Below are 25238 nucleotides of genomic sequence, written 5' to 3' on the forward strand. Positions count from 1 at the left end.
AGAAGCTGTTGAGTGGGTCAAGGGTTAGTGGCGCACATTGCAGAAAAGTTAAATGTATCATTCACTCATGGAACGTGCTGCATAATTTTCGGTTTTGGCGCCTCGAGGATGGTAGGTGGTTGATGTGCCGGGTAGCTTTCAAGGGTTGGAAATGTGCATTAAGATGTCAAAGACAGATGTTAGCAATACAGCTTAAATGGCCGGGGGATGTACTCTGTTATGCTGCGATCCAAAACACTTAACTGTAAGAGAGCTGAGGGTTGAACAGCAGGCAGGAACAGTTTATTATTAACATGGAAGCTCCTCTGACCCCCTCATATGTCACCAACATAAATTATCTCACAAATAAAGCTCTTGTGGTTTCAGGCAGCTTCGAAGAGGGGAAGGAAAATGTAGAGGGACGTTTGGAGATTGCGGGGCGGGGGTTGGGAGGACATGTGGATATTGTGTGTTTCCACCTTTTGTTATTAAAAGGGAAGGCCACATGTTGACGATGTGCAGGTTTTCCTTCATAAATCCATCTGGCCATGTGTTTTATATGTGAATTTGCTGTTCTCTTCTTAGTGGTGGTCCATCAGGAAACTGCTGCACAGCTGGCCAGCCTACAAAACCTCTGCTGGTGGGAAGAAGCTGAGGGGCCCCTAGACTCACTCAGACTGGTGCACTACAGTGACTTGCACAGTATCCTGTACTGACCCTGGAACTTTATAGTACATACTGAGGTGAGGCCGTGTGGGGATAGCGACCACCCTGGACACATACATTGAATGGATGGAAGTTATAGAGGATGTTAAATAATAGCAGCATCAGGGGAATCAGGAAATGTGGTGTAATGTAATATTTGAGCATAATTGCAACTGGCAAGGTACTTTCTGGTGTCATCATTTGGCTGCACTGCTTATTAAATGCAACTCTATTTTCATTACTGGTGGCAACGAGTAGACGTGCCTTGAGTTTGGTTCTGCAAGTATAGTATTTAGCTATGTGCTGATGTTGTTTTCTAAAAAAAAGAACAAAAGGAGTGTTATCACTTTCTCAAGCGTTTACACAAAACATAACATGCAAAAGACACATGAACCCTCCATAAGTATGCATTTTCCGTAAAATCGTGAATTGACGCGATTCATGGATGATGGTTTGATGGTTTGAGGGCCACATATTTTTGAGGCGAGGGGTGTGCCACTTTTTTGAGGTGAGGGGTGGTCCCAGTCCGACCCTGAATCATGATATCCCGGCGCACGTCCCATTTCCACTTCCAGGTATCAACAACCTTGCACATATTTTAATTGAACTCCTGCCATGGTAGCTCTGTTTCTCACAACTTTCTTAATATGATACAGGATCAATTGAGATTTATCCCTGTTATTCACTAGCTGATTTATTTTGGCATACTGCCACAAGGCATCAATTGACCTCCTCAGTCCCTGGTAGGTGTGATCCACTATTATATAGTCAGCTGCAAATGCGACACACAGTGCTTGCCTACCCATGATCCTAGGAGGATAGCAAATAGCTTTCTTCAGGCATTTTGGCAGGTCTACCAGATGGAGGTTGAAAAGTAAGGGTGCTAATATGCACCCTTGTTTGACCCCATTCCTTGCTGCAATTTGTCAGGTTAAGCCCCCACTTCCATCTAATCTCACCTGTATGGTGATCTTATCTTGGAAGAGTTTCATGCAGTGAAGTAAGTGTGCAGGACATCCCATCCTCTCATGTTTCGGACATAAATTATTCTTACATGTCGTGTCCAAGGCAGGCCTATAGTCCACTAAGTACACATATACACCAGGCATGTTTTTATAGCGCACTCCGTTAACAGATCCAAGAATCTTATATTGTGTATCGTTGCAAAGCAAAGTCTAAGTCCTGCCTGGAAAACATCAAGGATACCAGCTTCTTCTACCCATGTCTGTAGTTCTTTAAGCATAAATGATGCAAATATTTTATCTATGATGTCCATCATCGACAATAGTCTATAATTGGTAGGATCATCACAGGGCTCTTTAATGTACAGGAACCAGTGGTCCATGATTTGGGTACTCTACCCGTCACTAATATATTTTTGTGTAGTATGCCCAATTTCATGGAACATGTCTCAGGGTCCTGTCTTAGCACCACATTAGCAAGCCAGTTCGGGCCCAGGGCTGGAAAACTCTTCAGGTACCATATTTTGTATACTATATCAAATCAATCAATCTTAAAGGAGTCATTCTAGTGTTTGTTTCGACATACAGTGGGATATAATCATTAACTTAGTGTATATGGTTCCTCCAAGATGTTTAACCACTCCTCCTCAGACACATGACTATTCATAGCTTTATTTGTATTACCTTTAGCATTGCTCTTGAAGGCAAGCGTCCCAAGCCAGCACGATCCTCCCCGCAATGAGAGACAGTGAAGGACTCTCCCAAGTCGGGAATAAAGCCAAGACAGAGTGCGGGTGAGCTTAAATGGGAGTTTATCAAAATAGGGCATGCAAAGGACTCTGCAAACTCCGAGAGCGCTCTGTCTGACAATAGCAAAGACAGGCGTATATATTTACAAAAAACGTCATAAGAACCTACATACTATAGGGGGCACAAGTTCAATGGGATTGGGTGGCGATGACTAGCTATAGGTGCTGCTGGGAGGTGGTTGGTCTTGGCTGGAGAACGTCACTGGTCAGCCTCGTGGGTTGGGCTGGGCCTGGCAGGTTGGCTGAGTTCATCCGGGCGGTGTTGTTGTGCCATCGCGGCCAGTGTCAGAGATGAATGTCTTTTCCTGACTTATTTGCCCTAGGCCATGCACACCGCTGTCATTCAGACATTGCAATATTATCTTCTTTAGTAAATCTTCCAATAGGTTATTCTACAGGTTAATGCAACACAGGAGGAATGTACCTTGTGAGGGGTCTAATGGTAATACGTCAGGACATGGTTACCAGTGTCCTGTTGACCGGGGCCATAGGTCGAGGTGCTAAGCTTCAGGACCTGGGACGGGCGGTACAGGTCTTTCCGTCTTGTTAGAAGTTGTTATGGATGTGCCGTTGTGTGTTGTTGAAGTATTGGGTGTCCTGATTGCACAGGGCCATAAGTCTAAGATGATCCGGTGGGTTGTGGGGTTTACGAGGGGGCGCCTTTGGAAGTGTGTGTTCAGGCAGAGGTTTACTGCTGTGCTGTAAATAATGCAGGTGGCGGGCCGTGGCCTTGGGTGCTGCAGAGGGGCCTACAAATCTTTGAAGCGGCTCCAGTCTGGTTGGGGGAGGTGGAGCAGCGCGGCACGGGCCTCTGCTCTCATGGTTGGCAGTCTTCGCAGGGTGGGAGGGGGAATGGCCTTGCACATATTTTCAGAAAGGTATCTTCCTCGTACGTTGCCGACTTTAGGTAAAAACATCACAAACATTTTAGCACTCTATAATACGTATTCAAATCACTTTAAAACATACATTTCAACTTTGCTGGATGTGTCTCAATTATATCCAGCCTGAGCACCTTATTCGTACATTATGTTTTAACCACTACAGTATTTGGTTATATGCATATACATTTGCAGTAAGCGAGGTAGCAATGTGGTTGGTGGAGTACATAGAAAATGACCCGCCACTGTACGTGACGGTGGTGGCACATAAGGGGCTTAGACATACACGCATGACAAGTGCATTCTCGCAGATCCTTCACATGAGCCCTCTGTATGGTTACATCCGTCCTCTCGTGTACTCTAGCAGCATTAGTTCAGTTTTGACGCAAAACCATGTAGTGTAAGTTTCCCAGTGATACACGTAACAAATAGATCCCTGGAACGCTCCTTCATTATTAGTACCCAACTGCAGTGGTATGGGCTCGCCATTGCTTATATCCTGGAAGCATGCTTTCTATGTTTACACATTTTACAGGTTTTTGTAATATAAGAGATTTTGTGGAGGAAAGCATACTTTGCAAGTGGTCTTGGCATTAATATGTAAAGACTTTCTGCCATCTGATGACCATTTTACCGTTCTCTTCATCGCCCAGGCCCGCTGGCCGGGTCATGCTGGGAGCGATGATACACTGCGGAAGGTGAAATGTTACAATGTTAATGTATTACGCTAGCTCATGTCCGTCTTGTTCGTGGGAACGGGCTCGCAGCGGATCTGCCAGGGTGCTGCGGCGACAGGGATAACTGGAACTCTCCGAGGGTCGGGGCCGCGCTACAGTGCGCTGAGCTCACACCATCTTTAGTAGACAAAATGGTTTCTGAGGCCTAGTTAAATTCAATACGTGCGGGCAATGTCTTCAGCAGGTGAGCCATCCACCACCTGCGCCCTGGTGGTAAGGAGGGTACGCCCGATGAGCCATGGCCCTCACCTGGGGTGGAGATGTGGGCAAGGGGGGTCTTTTGGACCACTCCTCCCCCACATTTCCCCCCTTTCGTTACTTAAGTAGCGAATACTTTAAGTCCTCCAGCCTTCTACATTCTGCTTCGTCCATCACTGCCTCGTCCCATGCAGGTGTGCCTTTTATGGGCATCCATGCTCTGCACACCCCCCGTAAGCTCTCCCCTCTTCTGGCATATTCATCTGGGGTACAAGTCAGGTATATGCATCCGCCATCTCCCGCCAAATCTACCCACACCTCCTGGTACCATTCTAGTACACGGGCTCTCTAATGGTGGTGTGCCATGCTTTATCTATGATATCTTTGTCGTGATAGATAGGCACTAGCTGATATCTTGGTGTGTCATCTGTTCCTGTTTGTATCTGCACTTCCTGCATGTTTTGTATTGTCCCACGGGTGTTGCCCATTGTCACCATCATCATTGCACCATTTGGTACTGCATTAGCACAAACTCGAAGACCCACCTGGCACAGGCAAAAAATTAAAAGGAGGAATACCACAGCTGGCATCAAAAATGTCACAGTTGTTCCAAGCCATGAGGGGACCCAAGTGAAGATGTTATCAAACCACGTGCTGTCTTCTGCTCCACCTTCCATTTTCATTTTTTCTCCTAGGTTGTGGACTGCTTCGATCACATGGGACAGGGAGCCGTTCTCTGCGTCTTCAGAAGGTACGAAAGTGTAGCAGGCACTTCCTATTTTTCGGCAAACACCTCCATCCATAGCCGTCAACAGGTCCAGGACATACCTGTTTTGCATGGTCATCAGCCGTAAAGCCCTTAGTTCCACTTTTATTACGTTGAACCCTTCTTCGGTGTCATTTGCCAGCTGAATCAATTCCCAGCGGGTTATCTGGAGCCATTTGGCGTTTGCTCTTGCTTGGACACTTGAAATGAGTGAAGCAAAGAATGTTTCTGCTGAGCTGAATAATTGATATTTGTCTGGGATCTGAGCCAATAGTTCTGATGATGTCTTTGATATGTAGTTTGATGCTCGTCTGTTACGGGTCAGCACCTCTCCCTTGTTTCCGGAAGACAGGACATACATTTGTGACTCCGCAGTCGGCTGGGCTGCACTCTGTTGTATGCGTTCCTGTGTCTTTTTGCTCCCGTCGATGTGGCTTTCTGGTATTACCATTAGGGCTGAGTGCAGAGTGGCCATTGAGCAGCTGCCACTCCATGACGGGGGGAGGTGCAGGTATGCCTGGTTGCCGCATACCCAGTACGTGTCCATCAGGGCCGCTGTCCCTTTTCTCAGATCTGGGATGGTGAGGGTCTTGTTACAGTTCTTGTTTGTCCCCATGGAGGTTTTCCCCTCTCCTTTAAAACATAATTCATAGTCTATTTCGTTCTACAGTTTGAAGGGTTTTTCAATGGCGGTTACCCAAGTTAGTTTAGAAATGTGTTCCTTCCACACTGGTGTGCATGTTTCTTCTATCCACTGCAATTTCTCTGGTGCCACACCTCTCAGTGCTTCAGCTTTACACATTACTTCTTCATCCTTCCATTTGTTGTCCGAAAAAAGTGTCCCTTGTATTACAAAAAATGGTTCCTCCAGACATACCACCCCTGCCGTTTTTGGATAGCACGTTTTCTCGTTCTGCAGCATTTCAAAAGTAACTTCATGTGCCTGGAAGGTGTTCTTAATCCTGCATAACGTGAGATGAAGGAGACATTGGGCATCTAGGATTGGCAACTCTTTGGGTAGCAATACTTTGGGTGTACCTGAAGCGTGAGGAATGAGGGAGCAGACATAACAGCTCTCGTTTGTTGTTTGTTTAGCTGTGGCACTCATATCCGCATACCATTTATTTGTTTGGTGGGGGTGTCGTGGGTCCTCCATTTTATCTAGTCCTAACCCATAGTACTCGTCATACCTCCTTCTCCCTGCGTCCCTCTTTCGTCTGTTGTTCTTGTTCCTCATGTATTTCCCAACTTCCTGGGCGAGGGATAAAATAGACCCCTCTTTCTCATTCCTGCCCCCCTCGGCCCATGCATCATATAGTATTTCGTGTATTGCTAGCAGCTTTTTCTTTTCGTCCCTGACGTTATCTTGCAGGTTGTTTTTTAGTATGGGGGCAGGCTGGCTGGTGGGGATGTTATACAACCATGATATGGCAGACGGGTTTCGTCATTTAAACTGCGGGCATTGTAATTAGATATCCCTGGTGGAGACACTGTGTTGTTTTGCATTCCACCCTGTGGCTCTTTCTTTTGTAAGATGACAGCATTGGATGGTGTGGTATGATAACCCCATACAAGTTTAGTTCCGTCCCATACCAAAAAATCACCCTCCCTAGTATTGACACTTGCAGTTGTATTGGTCCCAGTAGTGCTGTTACTCCCAGTACTGTTAATCCCTCCCCCCTCGTTCACCCTCGATAGAGATGAACGCTACAAACCAATATGTAACCAGGCCAAACATTAGTATGAAAAACAATGTAATGCACACAGATAGTCCACACTCATACGAATATCTGCATCTCTCATGTACTAATTCTCTCATTCTACTAATTCTATCCATTGCAGGCTGCCCGTTAGATGCCATGGTAGCTCCTGTTTGAGATATAAAAGTGCATTAAGTGCATGCATGTAAACATTTTGCTGGCACCATTAGTGCCAATATATATATTGACGGGGAATGGAAGCGGGTAGGGTTGCAGGGAAGGGTATTCACAGACAAGGGTGTAAACACGTCATAATTTGATCACTTCATTAATTACATATAAGTCCGCAGGATAAAAAAGAAAAACGTTTTTTTTTTTTTTTCTACTAACATCTTAAAAAGAATGCAAGTATACTCATCAGTCATTTTCCCTTTCAGGCCCAGTACTAACTCACATACACAAGTTCATATTCAGATATCCTGCTCAGTTGCATTGTTTGCTGTTGTCTGTGCCTCCTCATCTACCTCCTCCTGCACGTTACTATATGCTTTTCGTACATCTGTCAAGTGAACCCAGTACCTCAAGCCCTTTACTTTCACTGCCGTGGGCGTGCAAAACACTACCTCGTAAGGGCCATGGAACCGTGGTGCATTCCATCGACGCACAAAACTTCTGACATAAATTGAGTCGCCCGTCATCAGCTGTAGCTGTTGTTCAGGCTCCGTGACAGACCCTGCTATGTTTCCCTCCTCTCTAGTGAAGGGTGGAGAGAGCTGCTTTGATATCGCGCGCGCTGCCCTTGTCAATTTCTTCAAATAGCCTGTAAACTCATCCCCCAATATGGCAGCGCTTCTGTGTGCATCTGAGTGTTCGCGCAGTGGAGAGTGTGCTGTGCACATTCGTCTCCCAGTCACGATCTCGTGCGGGGACAAATGGTGGTCTTTGCTTGGCTGATTCCTCAGCTCGAATAGCGCAAGGGGCAGACAGTAAATCCAATTCTTTTTAAGTGAGAAGCATAGTTTTGATAACCTACCTTTTAACAGTCCGTTCATCTTTTCCACTACGCCATTACTTTGAGGATGATAAATCGAACACAACTTGTGTTTTATTCCCAATAATGTAGTGACTTCCTTGAAAAGTTCATTTACAAAATGAGTGCCATTATCTGAGCGAATCACGTCACAAATTCCCCAGCGCGGGAACACTTCCCTCACTAGGAACTTTGCAGCGCTTTTGGCATCAGGTCGTGCACATGGTCCTGCTTCCACCCACCTTGAGAATGGGCATACAACCACAATCATGTATCGTGCGCCATTACACCTTTCACCCATGTCCGCGTAATCAATATGTAGCTCTCTGAATGGGCCAATGGGTTTTGGAATTGTTCCCCGGAGTGTGCGTAATGTCATTCCTGAATTCTATATCTGACATGTTGTACATTCCATCGCTAATCCAGATACGTGCTCCTGGAGACAGGGCACGAACCAGTCTTCCTGTATTTCTGCTGCGATGTGCTGTCGGGTATTGTGTGCAGGGAAGTGTAGCTGTTGAAACGCAATTTCTAATAACTTGATTGGCATTACCACTTTCCCGGAGTTGTTTTGTCGCCACAGTAAGTCTGTTGCCGACTTGCTGCACCCTCTTTTTGTCCACATCAATTTTTCGTCTGCACTAGCTCCTTCCTGTAATTCTAGTATTTGTGATATAGGCATCATGCTGTAGCCTTCTGGAAGCTCTTCGTTTGTCTTGTGCTGCAACATGTATTCACCTGCTTCATATTTCTGAAAATAGGAAGCTTCCTTGGCGGCAGCGTCCGCCGCCGCGTTTCCCAAAGACACAAAGTCTGTGTTGGATGTATGTGCTTGGCACTTCACTATTGCTACCGCAGTAGGGTTTTGTAGGGCCTCAATTAGCTCTTTCAATAACTCTGCATGCTGTACTGGTGTTCCGTCTGCCCGTCGGAATCCCCTCCGCCCCCATCTTGCTAGACCTCCATGTACTGTCGTTGTCATGTAAGCTGAGTCTGTGTATATTGTCACTGCGCAGCCCTTTGCTGCATGTAGTGCTTCTATGAGCGCAATCAGTTCTGCTGCTTGTGCGGAGTAATGTGATGGGAGGCGGTACTCTACTAGTGTTTCATACTCACCGTCTTCTAACCTCACCACTGCCATACCAACATGTTTCTCTCCCGTGTCCATGTCAATCGATGCAGACCCATCCACGAAGTACACTTCCCCCTTGCTCAGAGCGTTCTCACACACCACTGTGTCCTCCCCTCTTTCTCCAGTGTAAGTTGCACAATCGTGGTTCTGCATGTCCTCTAGTGTGCATGCTTCAGTAATGAATGTTGCGGGGTTCACTGTCTTGCATCTCACCACATGGATATTGGCGCTAGACAATATGATCTCATAGGCTGTTGCCCGCTGTGTTGTCAGTGAGCTTTTTGACCTCTCGAGTACTGCAAATAATGAATGTTCCACAAACAATGTCACAGGGCAACCCATTACTATTGTGGCACTTTTCTCAATCGCGAACGCGGCTGCAGCGAGCCATTGCTCGCACGCGAAATGGCCTTGCATCACGGCATCTAAAGTACCACTATAGTAAGCTAGAGGCTTGTGTCCTAGGGACGTCTTTTGTGTCAGTACAGCTGTCATGAGTGTTCCCTTGCAGTGTGAAAATAGGTAAAATTCGCGTCCATAATCAGGATTTGCTAGTACTGGAGCGCTTGAAATTAACTCTTTTAGTGATTGGAATGACGCGCTCATTTCTTCTGACCATTCTATTTTTTTGTTCTCCTGTTGTGCTTCCTTGAGTGCTTGTAGGAGGGGCCTTGTGTATGCTGCGTAGTCTAATATCCATGCCCGGCAATAGTTGCACATTCCCAAGAATTTCTGCATGTTTTTCACTGTGGTGGGTTCTCCTACTGATCTTATCACTTCGACCCTGTCGGGGATTATTCTTTTTCCATCTTTTGATATCAGCTCTCCCAAGTATAAGACCTCTGTCATGCAGTACTGTAGCTTTCCCTTGTCTACCTTGTACCCCTTGTTGGCCAATAGTGTTAGGAGTGTTGTTGAATCTTTTCTGCATGTGTCCTTGTCTTGTGCACACACTAGTAAATCATCTACGTACTGAATGATTGTACTCTCAACTGATAGGTTTCCCAAGTCTTCATGCAATATGCGGTTGAATATGCTTGGGCTCTCACAGTATCCCTGCGGTAACCTGCAGTGTTCATATCTTTTTCCCCCCAGTGTGAATGCTGTCAGGTATCTACTCTCTTCAGCCAGGGGGATTGAGAAAAATGCATTTTTCAAGTCCACTACAGTGAAATGTGATGACGTTTTTGGGATGCTGCATAATATTGATGCAGGGTTCGGGACCAAAGGGAACTCCTTCTGAATTACATCATTTAGGGGGCGTAAATCCTGTATCATCCTCCAAGACCCTCCCTTTGCTTTTTTGATTGGATAAATACATGTGTTACATGGGGAAATCGAGGGCACTATTATTCCTTGTGCTAGTAGTGCATCTAGTGTTTCTTTTATCCCTCGTTCAGCTTCACGGGACAATGGATACTGTTTTACTCGTGGTAGAATTGCTCCTTGCTTTAGTTTTATTATCACAGGTTGTACTCCATGCAACAGCCCTACATCATGGGGGCCTGTTGTCCACAAATTATTTGGTACGAGTCTCATGTCATCATCAAAACATGACGGCGGTGCTCCTACCACTGCCATCAGTTGAGCGGGGATTTCCCTAGCTTGAATCAAAATGTCACAGGGCATTGCTATTTCCATTACAATTTCACCATCCCCCTCTGTATCTGAAAAGAGATCCTTGTCTGTTAATTCTCTTAGGGCGATATTGGCATCCGTGCACAGTACTGTACGCCACTCACATCCTTCCATATCTAATCCAATCACAGCAATCCTTTTCGCTGATACCTGTACAGCGTGCAGGTCTAATGATACCACTGACCCTGGTGCTGTGTCGGGGCACCCTATGGGGCGGAAGAGGAACTCTGCTGGGATCCTCCAGTACATTTTTCTCAGCTCTGGAATTATGAGGGTCAATGTCTTTAGCCCTTCGATAAACATTTCCTCGTTTTCTGGCAACCCCCGTACTTCTTGTGTGGTTGTGTGGGCTTGTACTAACAACATTGCACGCAATGGGCATATTCCAGGTGTTGAACACACTATACCCCTCTCAGTGAATGATATGGTCATGTTGAGTTTACTCAGGAGATCCCACCCTAATAAATTTATTGGTGAGTGTTCATAATACAGTAAAGGTGTCTTCACAGTCTTACCCCCCACTGTTACATCCAATGCTTCTGTGTAAGGAACTTCAATTACAGCCCCAGAGAACCCCTGCGTCTCTAACTTCCGGTTAGATAACGGGAACGGGCCCTCTCTGATGCATGATTTCTCTGCTCCCGAATCAACCATGAATATGAACTGCTTGTCTCCTATCTGCGCCCCTACCAATGGTCCCTCTGCTGCATCGTAGGTGGTAGATAGAACTGGACACGCAAGTGTTCTCTGTGGGCTTTCCTATGCGGGGTGTCTCATCGCCCCCCCTTGATTAAAGACACTCCCCGAAACCACTGATACGCCGCTATAGGGTGCTGGTGCGGGGGCCCCGTTTGCTATTGTCGCAAAAGGGTTGCCTGGCGTATACTGCATATTGTCATTGTTTTGTAGGTGGCTCTGTGTTCTATACTGTTGTCTCTGTTGTTGCTCATTGTTTCCTTGGCCTGGGTTTATCGGTTGTTGTTGTTGTCCCATTGGAAGACCATATGGGCTCCCCGAGTGGGGATGGCCATAATGTTCTACCTCTTGGAACCCGTTGTTTGGTCTGCCTCTGCACTCCCTAGAGTAATGTCCCCATCTCCCGCAGTTCCAGCAGCTTCCTTGTGCACCTCTAGGACCCTGCCATCCACTTCCTCCCATTCCCCCGTACCCCGGCCCACCTCCTCTTCGGCCCCTGTACCCACCTCGTCCCCCTCGAGGGGTCCACTCTTGCCACTGCTGACCTCCGCCTTGCTCCTGCTCGTTCCACTGCCGCTGTCCTGTTCCCGCCCAATTAGTTGCCATCCTTCCTTGTATTGCTATCAGCCCCTCCTCCTCTTCATCTCCCTCCCTGCTGTGTGGGAGCGCGGCTACAGCCGCTGCAACTTCACCAACTTTGTCTGCACTAGTTTTGCTTCGTCTGCCAATCTCTTCTGCGCCACCTCCTTCTCCCTTTCCTTTATTCGCTTACAATGGTGCACTATTATGCTCTGAATCTCAGGCCATCCCTTTGCTTCAATACCTGCTATCTTGTCGAGCGCTTTTTGCACTTCCTTTGGGAGCCCTCTTTTTATAATGAAGTAAAATAAAGATGTCGATTGATACCAGGGCGTGCCCGTTTCTGCTCTCCACATCTCTTGGACCCGAAAAATGTAATCCATAGCCTCCTCCCCATCATTCATTGTACACTGCATTACTGACTGTAAGTCTGGCGTATCTGGGAATGTTTCTCGCAAGGCATCCCACACCCTGGCACGCACTGTGTTAAAGGAGGCTCCGTCATGGCGGTCGCAGTCTAATGTTACTCCCGGGAAACCAGCCTTGACCCATACTCTATCAGCCTGATCCCCCACTGCTGATACAAGTAAACTCTTCACATCTCCTATTGCTAGGGGTACCCCGGCAGTGTGTTTCTCAAAGGCGTATATCCATTTACTTGCCCCTCCCGATAACGGGGGCAATAGCTTTAATAAATTGGCTTTATCCATCTGAGCCCATGGGATGTAATTCGGTCTCCCTCCTCCCCTATGTATTAATGTGAGCTGTAGCTTTCCTTTTGTCGTTGTATCTGCACCCGTTTTGGCTGCTGATGTTCCCAGTGATGCCATTTTCCCCACCCTGTTCCTTAATCGTCCCGTCCACTCATCATCCAGTGTTCTCATTGAACATGTACCATCCACCCCTTCACTTCCTCCTCCCATTGCCATGCTCAACCTGTCGCTTTCTTCTAAATCGTCCCTTATATCACATAGTAGTTCCTCTCTGTCCCCTATAGGCCTTTCTTCATTATCAATACCTCCCTCTCGTGTCCCTACTTCCACTATTCGTGTTGGTTCTTCCTCAATTCTGAACAGTATCTCACCTTTTTTCCACCCGTCTTCAAGTGTTTTATTCTCACTCGGCGCTCTAGACGTGCGCCCTGATCTTACTGCATTAAGTGCTGTTTGTTCACATATGTCTTTTATCCTTGAGAGCTCATCTTTCGCTATTGAGAGCCTTGATTGTAAATCATCTGTTAGCTTTTCTATGTCCACCCTTTGTGTACTTGCCTGGGCTCGCTCTCTTGTACTTTCATATGGCGGGGGTGCCGTTGGTCGGTGGGGTGTAGTAGTTGTCGGGGGAGGCACATAAGTGGGGTCACTGTACCCCTCTGCGGGCACAGGCTTGTTTAATATAGGGTACAAGCTTATTACCTCTATTGGTGGCTCTACATTTGACAACTCTTTAGCATCTTTCTGTATCATCAGTGGATTGTCTGTGGTGGATGGTAGGGCAGGGTTTATTGCTGGCGCTTTAGGCGGTGGTATCTCTTCAAATAACCTCCAGAGATCTAAAATTTCCCTCCTATTGTGCAACTTCTTCCCCTTGTATTTCAAACAAATGCATGTGGCCACCATATCCAGAATGCTTTTATCAAATGACCCTCCCTCGGGCCATATCTGGGGTAATCCCTCTCCCTTCAGCTCTGTTATCCATTGGTCATGATATTTCTTAATTCGCTCCGCGTACCCTGGTAGGTTCTTACAAATATGTGATAAGGGTGTTTCGGCCCCCATCTTTGTGCCCTCCTAGTACTTGTGTGTCTCTGTGTGTTCGCTACTATAATGTAGATGTATTACCAATATTATTTTTCGTTTTCTACTTCACATTCAATAATGGACTCCTTTGTGCTCTTCCCCCTGCCTGCACAATACAAAACTGGCTGTACACAGTTTCTATTCTATCCTCTTTGGGGGGGGGCACATACAAGAGCAAACCATCAGTGATTTTGACAATATCAACCCGGAAATCAAAAAGGTACACACTCACTTCACCTTGTCATTTTTGTCTTCAAGAAGCTTTTTACTATGCATTTATAGCCATTTTACACACTCACGGTACCAAATTGTCTTCTGACACATACGAGGTGCACACACCTCTCTGTAACACTCTATTCACAATTTAGGCTGGCCTCCCTTTCCTCCCTAGCCGGCTGTCCCTGTCAGATATATTGATGCGCATATATATATATTTTGGTCTACTCTTCCTTCTTCTAGTAGAACTCTCTGTCTCTTACTTTCTCTCTAACGTTTTGTACTGATCTCACCTTTATTTTCCCCCCAACCCTAAAGAAAAGAATAGAAAAAAGGAATAGCAGTCACTAATATATTCTCCGTGTCCCCCTTTGCCAGACACTTTTAACTTATTATCCACTTCTTCATATATTCCCAGTACTAGTCAAGATAGCACTATGCGGCGCCGCCTTCCACCCCCTTTCGGAGCTAGGTTCCCGTCACTTTTATCTCTTATTCACCTCTTAGTCCTAATGGCCATATGCAAAGAAAAAGAAAAGAAAGTCTAAGATGGTCCTTAGTAGACCTACGTGCCCCACTTTCTACCCTTCCTCGTTCCCTGTCCTAAATTTCCTCCTCTCCCCCCTTTATGATCGCTCGCACTCAATACTCACGTGCCCGTCTTGAACCGATAGTCTCCGAAACTGGGTCCGTCCAGGCAGTGTTGCCGTCAGCTCAACAGTCAGCCCCGGCTCCGGCGAGCGGTACTCAAAGGGGATTTTTCAACCGGGATCCCGTACCCTCTCTTTATTGAGTGCGCACTTCTTAGTGTACCGGTCGCCGTTGGCGGGCAGCCTCCCGGAGCCGGCTCACCGTGCGTATCCCTTTTCGACCGGAGATTCTCGTGCCAAAAGGGGACGGTAATGTTAGGTCGGGAAAGAATAATAATAATAATAATAATAATAATCACGCTTTTCGGGGTCACCACTGAAGGCAAGCGTCCCCAGCCAGCACGATCCTCCCCGCAATGAGAGACAGTGAAGGACTCTCCCAAGTCGGGAATAAAGCCAAGACAGAGTGCGGGTGAGCTTAAATGGGAGTTTATCAAAATAGGGCATGCAAAGGACTCTGCAAACTCCGAGAGCGCTCTGTCTGACAATAGCAAAGACAGGCGTATATATTTACAAAAAACGTCATAAGAACCTACATACTATAGGGGGCACAAGTTCAATGGGATTGGCTGGCGATGACTAGCTATAGGTGCTGCTGCGAGGTGGTTGGTCTTGGCTGGAGAACGTCACTGGTCAGCCTCGTGGGTTGGGCTGGGCCTGACAGGTTGGCTGAGTTCATCCGGGCGGTGTTGTTGTGCCATCGCGGCCAGTGTCAGAGATGAATGTCTTTTCCTGACTTATTTGCCCTAGGCCATGCACACCGCAGTCATTCAGTCATTGCAATATTATCTTCTTTAGTAAATCTTCCAATAGGTTATTCTACAGGTTAATGCAACACAGGAGGAATGTACCTTGTGAGGGGTCTAATGGTAATACGTCAGGACATGGTTACCAGTGTCCTGTTGACCGGGGCCATAGGTCGAGGTGCTAAGCTTCAGGGCCTGGGACGGGCGGTACAGGTCTTTCCGTCTTGTTAGAAGTTGTTATGGATGTGCCGTTGTGTGTTGTTGAAGTATTGGGTGTCCTGATTGCACAGGGCCATAAGTCTAAGATGATCCGGTGGGTTGTGGGGTTTACGAGGGGGCGCCTTTGGAAGTGTGTGTTCAGGCAGAGGTTTACTGCTGTGCTGTAAATAATGCAGGTGGCGGGCCGTGGCCTTGGGTGCTGCAGAGGGGCCTACAAATCTTTGAAGCGACTCCAGTCTGGTTGGGGGAGGTGGAGCAGCACGGCGCGGGCCTCTGCTCTCATGGTTGGCAGTCTTCGCAGGGTGGGAGGGGGAATGGCCTTGCACATATTTTCAGAAAGGTATCCTCCTCGTACGTTGCCGACTTTAGGTAAAAACATCACAAACATTTTAGCACTCTATAATACGTATTCAAATCACTTTAAAACATACATTTCAACTTTGCTGGATGTGTCTCAGTTATATCCAGCCTGAGCACCTTATTCGTACATTATGTTTTAACCACTACAGTATTTGGTTATATGCATATACATTTGCAGTAAGCGAGGTAGTAATGTGGTTGGTGGAGTACATAGAAAATGACCCGCCACTGTACGTGACGGTGGTGGCACATAAGGGGCTTAGACATACACGCATGACAAGTGCATTCTCGCGCATCCTTCACATGAGCCCTCTGTATGGTTACATCCGTCCTCTCGTGTTCTCTAGCAGCATTAGTTCAGTTTTGGCGCAAAACCATGGAGTGTAAGTTTCCCAGTGATACACGTAACAAATAGATCCCTGGAACGCTCCTTCATTATTAGTACCCAACTGCAGTGGTATGGGCTCGTCATTGCTTATATCCTGGAAGCATGCTTTCTATGTTTACACATTTTACAGGTTTTTGTAATATAAGAGATTTTGTGGAGGAAAGCATACTTTGCAAGTGGTCTTGGCATTAATATGTAAAGACTTTCTGCCATCTGATGACCATTTTAAAGTTCTCTTCATCGCCCAGGCCCGCTGGCCGGGTCATGCTGGGAGCGATGATACACTGCGGAAGGTGAAATGTTACAATGTTAATGTATTACGCTAGCTCATGTCCGTCTTGTTCGTGGGAACGGGCTCGCAGCGGATCTGCCAGGGTGCTGCGGCGACAGGGATAACTGGAACTCTCCGAGGGTGGGGGCCGCGCTACAGTGCGCTGAGCTCACACCATCTTTAGTAGACAAAATGGTTTCTGAGGCCTAGCTAAATTCAATACGTGCGGGCAATGTCTTCAGCAGGTGAGCCATCCACCACCTGCGCCCTGGTGGTCAGGAGGGTACGCCCGATGAGCCATGCCCCTCACCTGGGGTGGAGATGTGGGCAAGGGGGGTCTTTTGGACCACTCCTCCCCCACACTCTATACAGACTAAATCTGTCTAGTGTTTTTAGTAGCGAAAGGCTTCACTAGCTCTTGCCACTTCTTATTGCCACTTCTTATTTTTAACCGAGAATCGCCACTAGCGTACCCAATTTCTGTGTCTGTTTTTTGTTTTCTTGATAATTACAGAAACTGACTCAGTGTCCTGCAAGTATTTCTTACATGCCTTATTTCTTTCCACATTAGCCTTCTCTTGTCTTTTATAATTCCATCATATGGTAAGTCCGACCTTCCCTCAAAGCTTGATTCAGACAATCTACAGCCAGCAGTCTGTATGGACAAACCATTTAACCACAACTCAATACCATCAATGTCCATAGCTTCCAATTCCATCAGTAGACATGTCCTTCCCTCAACTAAGAAATCATATGCATTTGTTATATTCTTTGTTGCCCAGCACAGCCTGTTCTGGTAGCCCCATGGTTCACTTCCGTTAGCCCTATTTTCAGATTCACACACATTTCACTAACTAGACTAATTTCCAGTGTAACAACACCATGGTCACCGAGTCTATTCATTTGTATCCTCATACATTCAATTGCTCCTAGCATGGGCCTGTTCACAGAAAAGTAACTCATGGGAACCAAAACACCAGGTGCTACCCTTACAGCGGCCGTTAAACATGTAGATGTCCCATTCCTCCAGAAAGCCATTCCAGACCCTTCCACGTTCATTAGCAGCCTCAGTTCTTATAATACTACTGCTTCTTACATTAACGTAGTTCCCAATTTGGCTTTCGGATACACAATGTGCATTCAAATCACCACCCTTGACAATAATATCCTTGTTACCATCTCCCGACCATCCAATTAGTATCTCATTTAATGTATCAAAAATATTGTCTGAGGATTCGCCTCTTGGGGGATCATAAATGTTAATTATGAATATTCTACTTTAAGCATAGCACACTTCGACTGCCATCACCCAGTCTCTATATTGTTTGTAAAGGTATTTTATGACCCTTTAGATGGTTTCTAATGGCCATGAGTAGGCCACCATAGGGTCTGCCTGCTGCCTCCTTGTTAGCATACTCGCGAAACACTGGGTATCCATCAATATAGAAATCAGTTGTCAGCCAACATTCTTGCATAATTTGGATCTGGCTACCAACCACCAGGTCCAACAATGTCTTAAGCCCCATACGATGACTAAAGCCTTGTATATTCCAGCTTGATATTGCACAAATTCACTCAGCATTTTTGACCTTAGATGATAAAATGTCGACAAGGCATTTTACAACTTTTTGTATGTCTTTCAGATTCATATTTTTTCGGCTGATAACATTAAGCTCTCGTAAATCCATAGTAGCTTCTGGGTAAAGAGTTTCTGGGTCGACATCTAAAACCAGGTCGAAACACCCTAATTGAACTTGGAGACCACTGATCATTAGGATTTCATCATTTGTGCAGGGTACCCGAGTTGTATTAGGGTTAACTCACTTGAGGTGTTCAACAACATCAACGTCATCTTATACCAGAACCCGTAATGAGGGAATATGACGCAGGATTTCCAGAAACCTGGACTTATTATCCAGTTTCCCCTTGTTCTATTTAGGGCATCTTTTACTAAAATCTTGCCCTTCTCATAGTTTTTTGCCTGTTTAACCTCTTTGGCTCTGATTGCAGTTACCTGCTCTGATCTTCATACTGTTCTCATCTCCTGCCTCTCAGGGGAAGAATTAAGTTCAAACCCCTCAGCTGGTGTTAGTATCAAGGCTCCTTCTTGGTCTGAATCATCTCTATTTGTAGGTGCTGAAACAGGCTTTGATTTCTTAATATCGTGGACTAACCAGGTAGTTAGAGTGCAATCTATCTTGGCTCTATCCCTAAATATATCTTGGTCCATTGTTATTTGATTGTTTGTATTAGTTCCTCCAGTGGCAAGCTAGCAGGATTTGAAGGGCCACATATCCATTTTTACTATTGCCCATTTGCTTTTTAATTGGATTGTAATTGGTTATTTATAAGGCGCTTAATACCCTGCGGTTTCTAAACGGGGAACCTGTGTTGCTCCATGTCATATTCTCCCGAGCTTCTGCATTGCCATCCGTCGTTGCTTTCTTGTCCTATATATCAATGATGAATCAGAGGTTGCTTCCTCCGGCTCCATTCTTTGCTCTAAAATTACCATGTCTGCCGGCACTGTTTCAATGGGTAAAGTGTTACTACATCACCATGCTTTTTTTTGCAGTGTTTTTTTGCCGAATATTTTCATCTGAATAAATCATCGAAATATATAGGGGGTGGATGGGAAAGTGCATATAATAATATACAGAAGGGGAAAGACCATATGCAAAGCTTGGTCCCACCCCAAAGGGGTAGTCCAGTCCGAACTGCTAGGTCATATCCCTTCTGCACGAGACCACAAGCATCCCCAGACATATTTCAGCCTTTTTGGGCCTCATCAGTGAGGAGTAGCTTGGTCTCTAGGCCCAGCAGGCCTTGTTTTTGCTTTGTCACCCCGAGTGGGACGGGTATGCCCAGACGTTGGTCCTGTGCCTGCTGGCCTTAGAGACCCAAGCTACTCCTCACTGATGAGGCCCATCAAGTCCAAAACATGTTTGGGGATGATTGTGGTCTCGGGCAGAAGGAATGTGACCTAGCAGCGCGGGCTAGACTGCCGGTTTTGGGGTGGGACCAAGCTTTGCATATGGTCTTTCCCCTTCTGTAATGGCTTGGCAGGCGAAGAGGGTCTGGAGGGTTACCCAGGGCAAGGCCAGTTGTTAAGATTCATTCTAAACCTTCCAGCCATCACCTCTTTGTTTTTGCCAAACACTATGCAGCCAGCATTCCAATGCCTCAATTCAACATGAAACGTTCACTCAGAGTAGAAATAGACTTCTTTCACAGAAGCAGAAGAGGACAGCGAGACAGCACTCACCTCAACACTCCACCAATTGCGCGCACACCGACTGTGCATGGCCCGTCTGATTTACAGTCTTCTGGTTCCTAGAGACGGGACATAGCAGACTGGCCAATGGAATGAATGGATGTCATTCAGTGGTCCAATCACTATGCAGCCAGTATTCCAATGCCTCAATTCAACGTGAAACGTTTGCTCAGAGTAGAAATATATTTCTTTTACAGAAGCACAAGAGGACCGCGAGACAGCACTTGCCTGAGCACTCCACTGACTGCGTGCATGCCAACTGCTTGCGGCCCATCTGATTTATAATCTTCCAGTTCCTAGAGGCGGGACTTAGCAGACTGGCTAATGGAACTAATTAATGTCATTCACTGCTCCAATCACTATTCAGCCAGTATTCAAATGCTTCAATTCAATGTGTAATGTTTCCTTAGAATAGACTTCTTTCACAAAAGAGCAGAGCACAAGAGGACAGCGAGACAGCACCTGCCTCAGCACTCCACCGACTGCACACTCGCTGACTGCACATGGCCCATTTGATTTATAGTCTTCTGGTTCCTAGAGGTGAGATGCAGCAGACTGGCCAATGGAATGAATTAATGTCGTTCACTGGTCCAAACACTATGCAGCCAGCATTCCAATGCCTCAATCCAACGTGAATTGTTTGCTCAGAGTAAAAATAGACCTCTTTCACAGAAACACAAGATGACAGCGAGAAAGCATGCACCATAACACTCTCCTGACTGCGCGCTGGCCAACTGTGCATGGCCTGTCTGATTTGTAGTATTCTGGTCCCTAGAGGTGGGACTTAGCAGACTGGCTAATGGAATGAATAAATGTCATTCACTGGACCAATCACTATGCAGCCAGTATTCCAATGCCTCAATTCAACGTGAAACATTTCCTTAGAGCAGAAATTGACTTCTTTCACAGATAGCAGAGCACAAGAGGACAGCAAGACACTACTCGCCTCAGCACTACACCTACTGCACGTGTGCCGACTGTGCGTGGCCCGTCAGATTTATAGTCTTCCCATTCCTAGAAGCTGGATTTAGCAGATTGGTCAGTGGAAAGAATGGGTGTCCTGCACTGGTCCAATCACTATACAGCCAGTATTTCAGTGCTTCAATTCAACGTGAAACGTTTGCTTACAGTACAAATAGACTTGTTTCACAGATAGCAGAGCACAAGAGTACAGTGATACAGCATTCACCTCAGCACTCTGACTGCATGCATGCCGTCTGATTTATAATCTTCTGGTTCCTAGAGGTGGGACTTAGACTGTCCAATGGAATTAATGGATGTCGTTCACTGGTCCAATCATTATGCAGCCAGTATTCCAATGCCTCAATTGAACGTGAAAAGTTTGCTTAGAGTAGAAATAGACTTCTTTCACAGATAGCAGAACACAAGAGGACAGCAAGACAATAATCGCCTCAGCACTCCACCCACTGCACTACAGCATAATCAATATGTTATGAATTTGAGGAAAGATATTCTTTTAGAAGAAATTGAAAGGAAGATGGAGTGAGCATTATGAATATATGTGTGTAGGGCGTGTTCAAAGTTGTCGAACATCCCTTCCTCACACTTGGCAAAATCAATTGTGTAACTATCCCATCTTCGCAAAGCTTCGAAGTTGATGACTAAGGACACATTATTCACGCAATTGTATTTTTAGTGCTTTAAAAACACGCACATTTCATATTAACCTGATCAATTTTCCTTCTAAAAATTATTTTCCAATTTGTTTTGCTAAAGCATATATTTTGTTTTGTTACCCAGTCAGTCTGCTCAGTGAAGTGTTTTTAAAAGCACTCATTTCTGAAGTTATTTGTCCCAAATCAATAACAATTACATCCAGTGGAAAACAATGATTGAGACGAGAAGGCAGACACTCTAAAATAGATTCTTCCCTTTTTATATTTTCTTTCACAGCTGCGCCAGATTAAATGCAAGAACAGAAACCCAAATGCTTAATTTTACACCCCCAGGAGATATCAGAGTGATGGAGAACTAGGAGGGGAAAGCTGAAGCTTCCCGTGGTTCCAACTAGCTACATAATTGCCCAATATCTCCCATCAGACGTCTTAACAGTACCCAGTGGCAATTCCTGGTAGATGTGTCCCAAAGGGCTATCCTGTGACCCAGAAGACAGCAGAAACGAAAGACACAGAGCCAATAAAGTATTTGGGACACTCTAAACCTGACAAAGGGGAGGCAGTGGGGGGAGATCTGAGGATTATGGGCCTAAACAGAATCTGAAACTTGTTTGTGCTAAACCGAATTCGAAAATGTGGGACTTGTCAAGACCGAGTTCTTACCTTGTATGTACAGGATCCAATTTAAAACACATTATTGTATTTTTTAAAGTCATCTGTGAACCGTTAATCATTGATGGAACATTACAATCTTTGTAATGTTATTGCATCTCCTCTTTATCATGTTTGAGTTGTGAGCACACGATAGATGAGTCAGTGGAGGGCTGAGGCACGGGAGTGGATAGTCATCAGCAAATGGGACGAGGCATGTTTGGGTCAGTCTGTGCAAAATTGGATTCACCCTGAAAAGTTTGCAAATGTATTTATGCCTATTCATTCTTCGCACAACAGTTTTCTTTTTTTATCACAAACAGTTGTAAATGTTGACAACATGCGATGTGAATCAATGTTTGCAAAGATTTTGGCATGCATCCCTTACTGGCTGGAAATGTAACTTAATTAAAATAGTGTTTTGTCAAAAACGTCAGTGTCAAAGCAAGCTACAGAAAACCTGAGTTATTTTGCAGTTTCACAAAACGTGAAATAAGGGACTTTGCACAATTTTGTGGGTGTGAACATATTTTTCACTACTCCATTGATGTTTGGTAAACGTTTAGAAGGTCTAAGGGGCTAATTTACAAAAAAAAGCATGAAGTCTGTGAAAAGTAGTTAGTAAGAGAAAGAACATTGCACAGACATTGATCATCCAGTGCTTCCTGGCATGGTCCTCGGTACAGAATACTACCCTCTCCACGTTGATGGCAGCAGTGATGTCTGCCCAGACCTTAAGATGCCCTTGAAACCCAAGCTGCTGCTGCGGGTTGAAGGGGGCATCTTAAAGGGAAGGACCTGCTCACCCTGGATGACAACTTCTGCTTCAGTGAATGTGACAGTCCTCAACCTCAGCTTGGGGTTGCTGGTCAAAGTACCAGACATGGCACCCCTTGAGGCTGGTGGGGTTTGGCTGTGCCCTGATGATGCGTGCTGTGGAGCTGTGTTGGTGGAACAGATGATGTGGTCACAGAGCCTGACAAGTGAACACCAGTAGAACCAGCTATCGTCAGGTGGAGGCAGGAAAAGGCAATAGGAAGAAGGAACAGGTGCCTCCCATAAATACAGGAGGCAGCAGTGTGAAGATCAGAGGAAGCGGCCTATGCCCGTAATTTGCATGCCACACACAGTGCGCCTGCTCGCTTAAATGCTGTACATGATGTGCCCTCCCTTGCGTATGTGCAAATGGAGAGATTTAGGGGTGCAGAGCAAATTCCCTGTGCAGAAATTAAGACATTTAGGTGGTGCAGCATGCATTTTCTGGCATTCGTAGAGACTGAGACATTTGGGTGGTGCAACAAACATTTTATGGTTTGGACAGAGACTGTTAGGGGGGTGACACAAGGAATTTGCGCCCACATGTATGGATAGCTTGCCCTAACCGCACCATGAGTGAGAGGGCTCTGCAGAGCGGGAGAGGGCAAGGACGGGGTAGAGGGCAGAAGAATTGTCCACCTGCTAAACCTGGTGGTTTGCCTATAGGTGCCCCTGTACCAACAAAGCCCACAAGGGATGAGAGGGGCCACAAACAGGCACAGGTCAAGGAGAAGGGGACACAAGGATGAAGCACTGTTCAGATTAGGAGCTGACAATCCTTGCTGATTATGTCGATGAACACCAGGTCAACCTGTACCCTTGGGCTGGCAGTACCGTTGCTGTGATGCAGCGGTAGAGGAGGTGGGAGGATGTCACAGACCACATTAATGCCTGTGGTGTGGAGAGGCGCACTGCAAAAGAGGTCCACAAGAGAATGTGGGACCTCCTGCAAAGTACTAAGGAGAAACCTGGCAGTAATGTGGCCTCTGTACAGTGCTGGAGGTGGATCATCACATGTGGATGAGCAGACTCAATTTGAAGAGGTCTCCAGTGATCTCATAGGCAGTGAGCAGGTAGTTGGCATGGGAGGCATGGACACCTATACAGCCACATCAGGTGAGTGCCATGTGTGCATGTCATATATGCTTCAATCTACTCATGACATGCTGTCAAATGTTGTGGTAAAGTTGGCTGATGTCCTCCTCACCCATACATGGGTACTGCAGTAATGAAATTCCATCGCATGTTGTGTATTCCAGGAGGTGGAAGCTTGATGTCCATGTGTGGTTGACATCGATCTCACACTACACATCACTGCATACAGAATATTACTGATGCACCAATTCACCTATGTGTGGTAATGACATGCAAGACACATCTCGTAGGACACACACACAGTGTAATGCTTGTGGGTAGTGCATTGTGAATTCAAATGATACCTCACACATTATTACAAAAATGTGTGGATAATGTCAGAGTCATCCATTCACTGGCCCTGGCTCCCAGTTGACATGGATGAGCGGCAACATTGCAAAGACACATGATGGTGTGTTCCAAACAGGAGTTGCAGTGGCTGGCCAAGAGAGCTTTGAGTGATGTTCACTACACATTGGAGTGTCATTGGTTCAGTGGCCATTTAAGTGCACACTGGTCATGCACATGTCACACCACACTGCCCTCACACATGGTGTAGATGCCTGTGAATGTGGCTAACCACATATCTGGCTTAGGGCAATGTGGTAAAGGGGCTGATAGGGATTATGACAACACATATGCCTGCATGCAGGTTTGGTGAGCAGAAGTAGATGTGACACTTCCACACATCGCAAGTAGGCAGGGTTGAAGTAGAGTAGGGGAACAACAATGATGCACAGACCTCCATCCCTCCACTGCTTGAACTTCCTCTCACATGTATGTATGTATGTAAATATGTCCTCTTACTCCTCCATACCATAGCATGTTGCCAGGACTAATTTCCACCAAGATGATTGCACAGGCCATCAACTGTCAGCTACCTGTGCCTTTCAAGATACATTGCTCCCAGTTTAAATGGGATATGTATGTGTCGCTGGACCTATTGTGTATGCATGCATTGCAATTGACATATGCATGCTCAGCCAGTAGTTATGCCTCTGTATATTTTTGTCTGTCTTTGTGCAGGTGATGACCCAGCTGATGAGGAGGAGGGCAAACAGGTGGAGGGGGACGGAGGAGGAGGAGGAGGAAGAAGATGAGGAGAAGGTGGAGAAGGAGTCACAACCATCCACAAGTGCAGCCTGGGGTGCTGTGCTTGGTGAGAATCCTCTTGTGCTGCAGAGCATCATCAGCCAGCCTGACAATTCTTCAGATGCTGCTGCCGAATCTGATGTGGAGGGCATGCTGAGGGACATGGTGGAGGG

The sequence above is a fragment of the Ambystoma mexicanum genome, chromosome 3q (assembly GCF_040938575.1).
Source record: "Ambystoma mexicanum isolate Mex_15411 chromosome 3q, UKY_AmexF1_1, whole genome shotgun sequence".
In the NCBI taxonomy this organism is placed as follows: Eukaryota; Metazoa; Chordata; class Amphibia; order Caudata; family Ambystomatidae; genus Ambystoma; species Ambystoma mexicanum.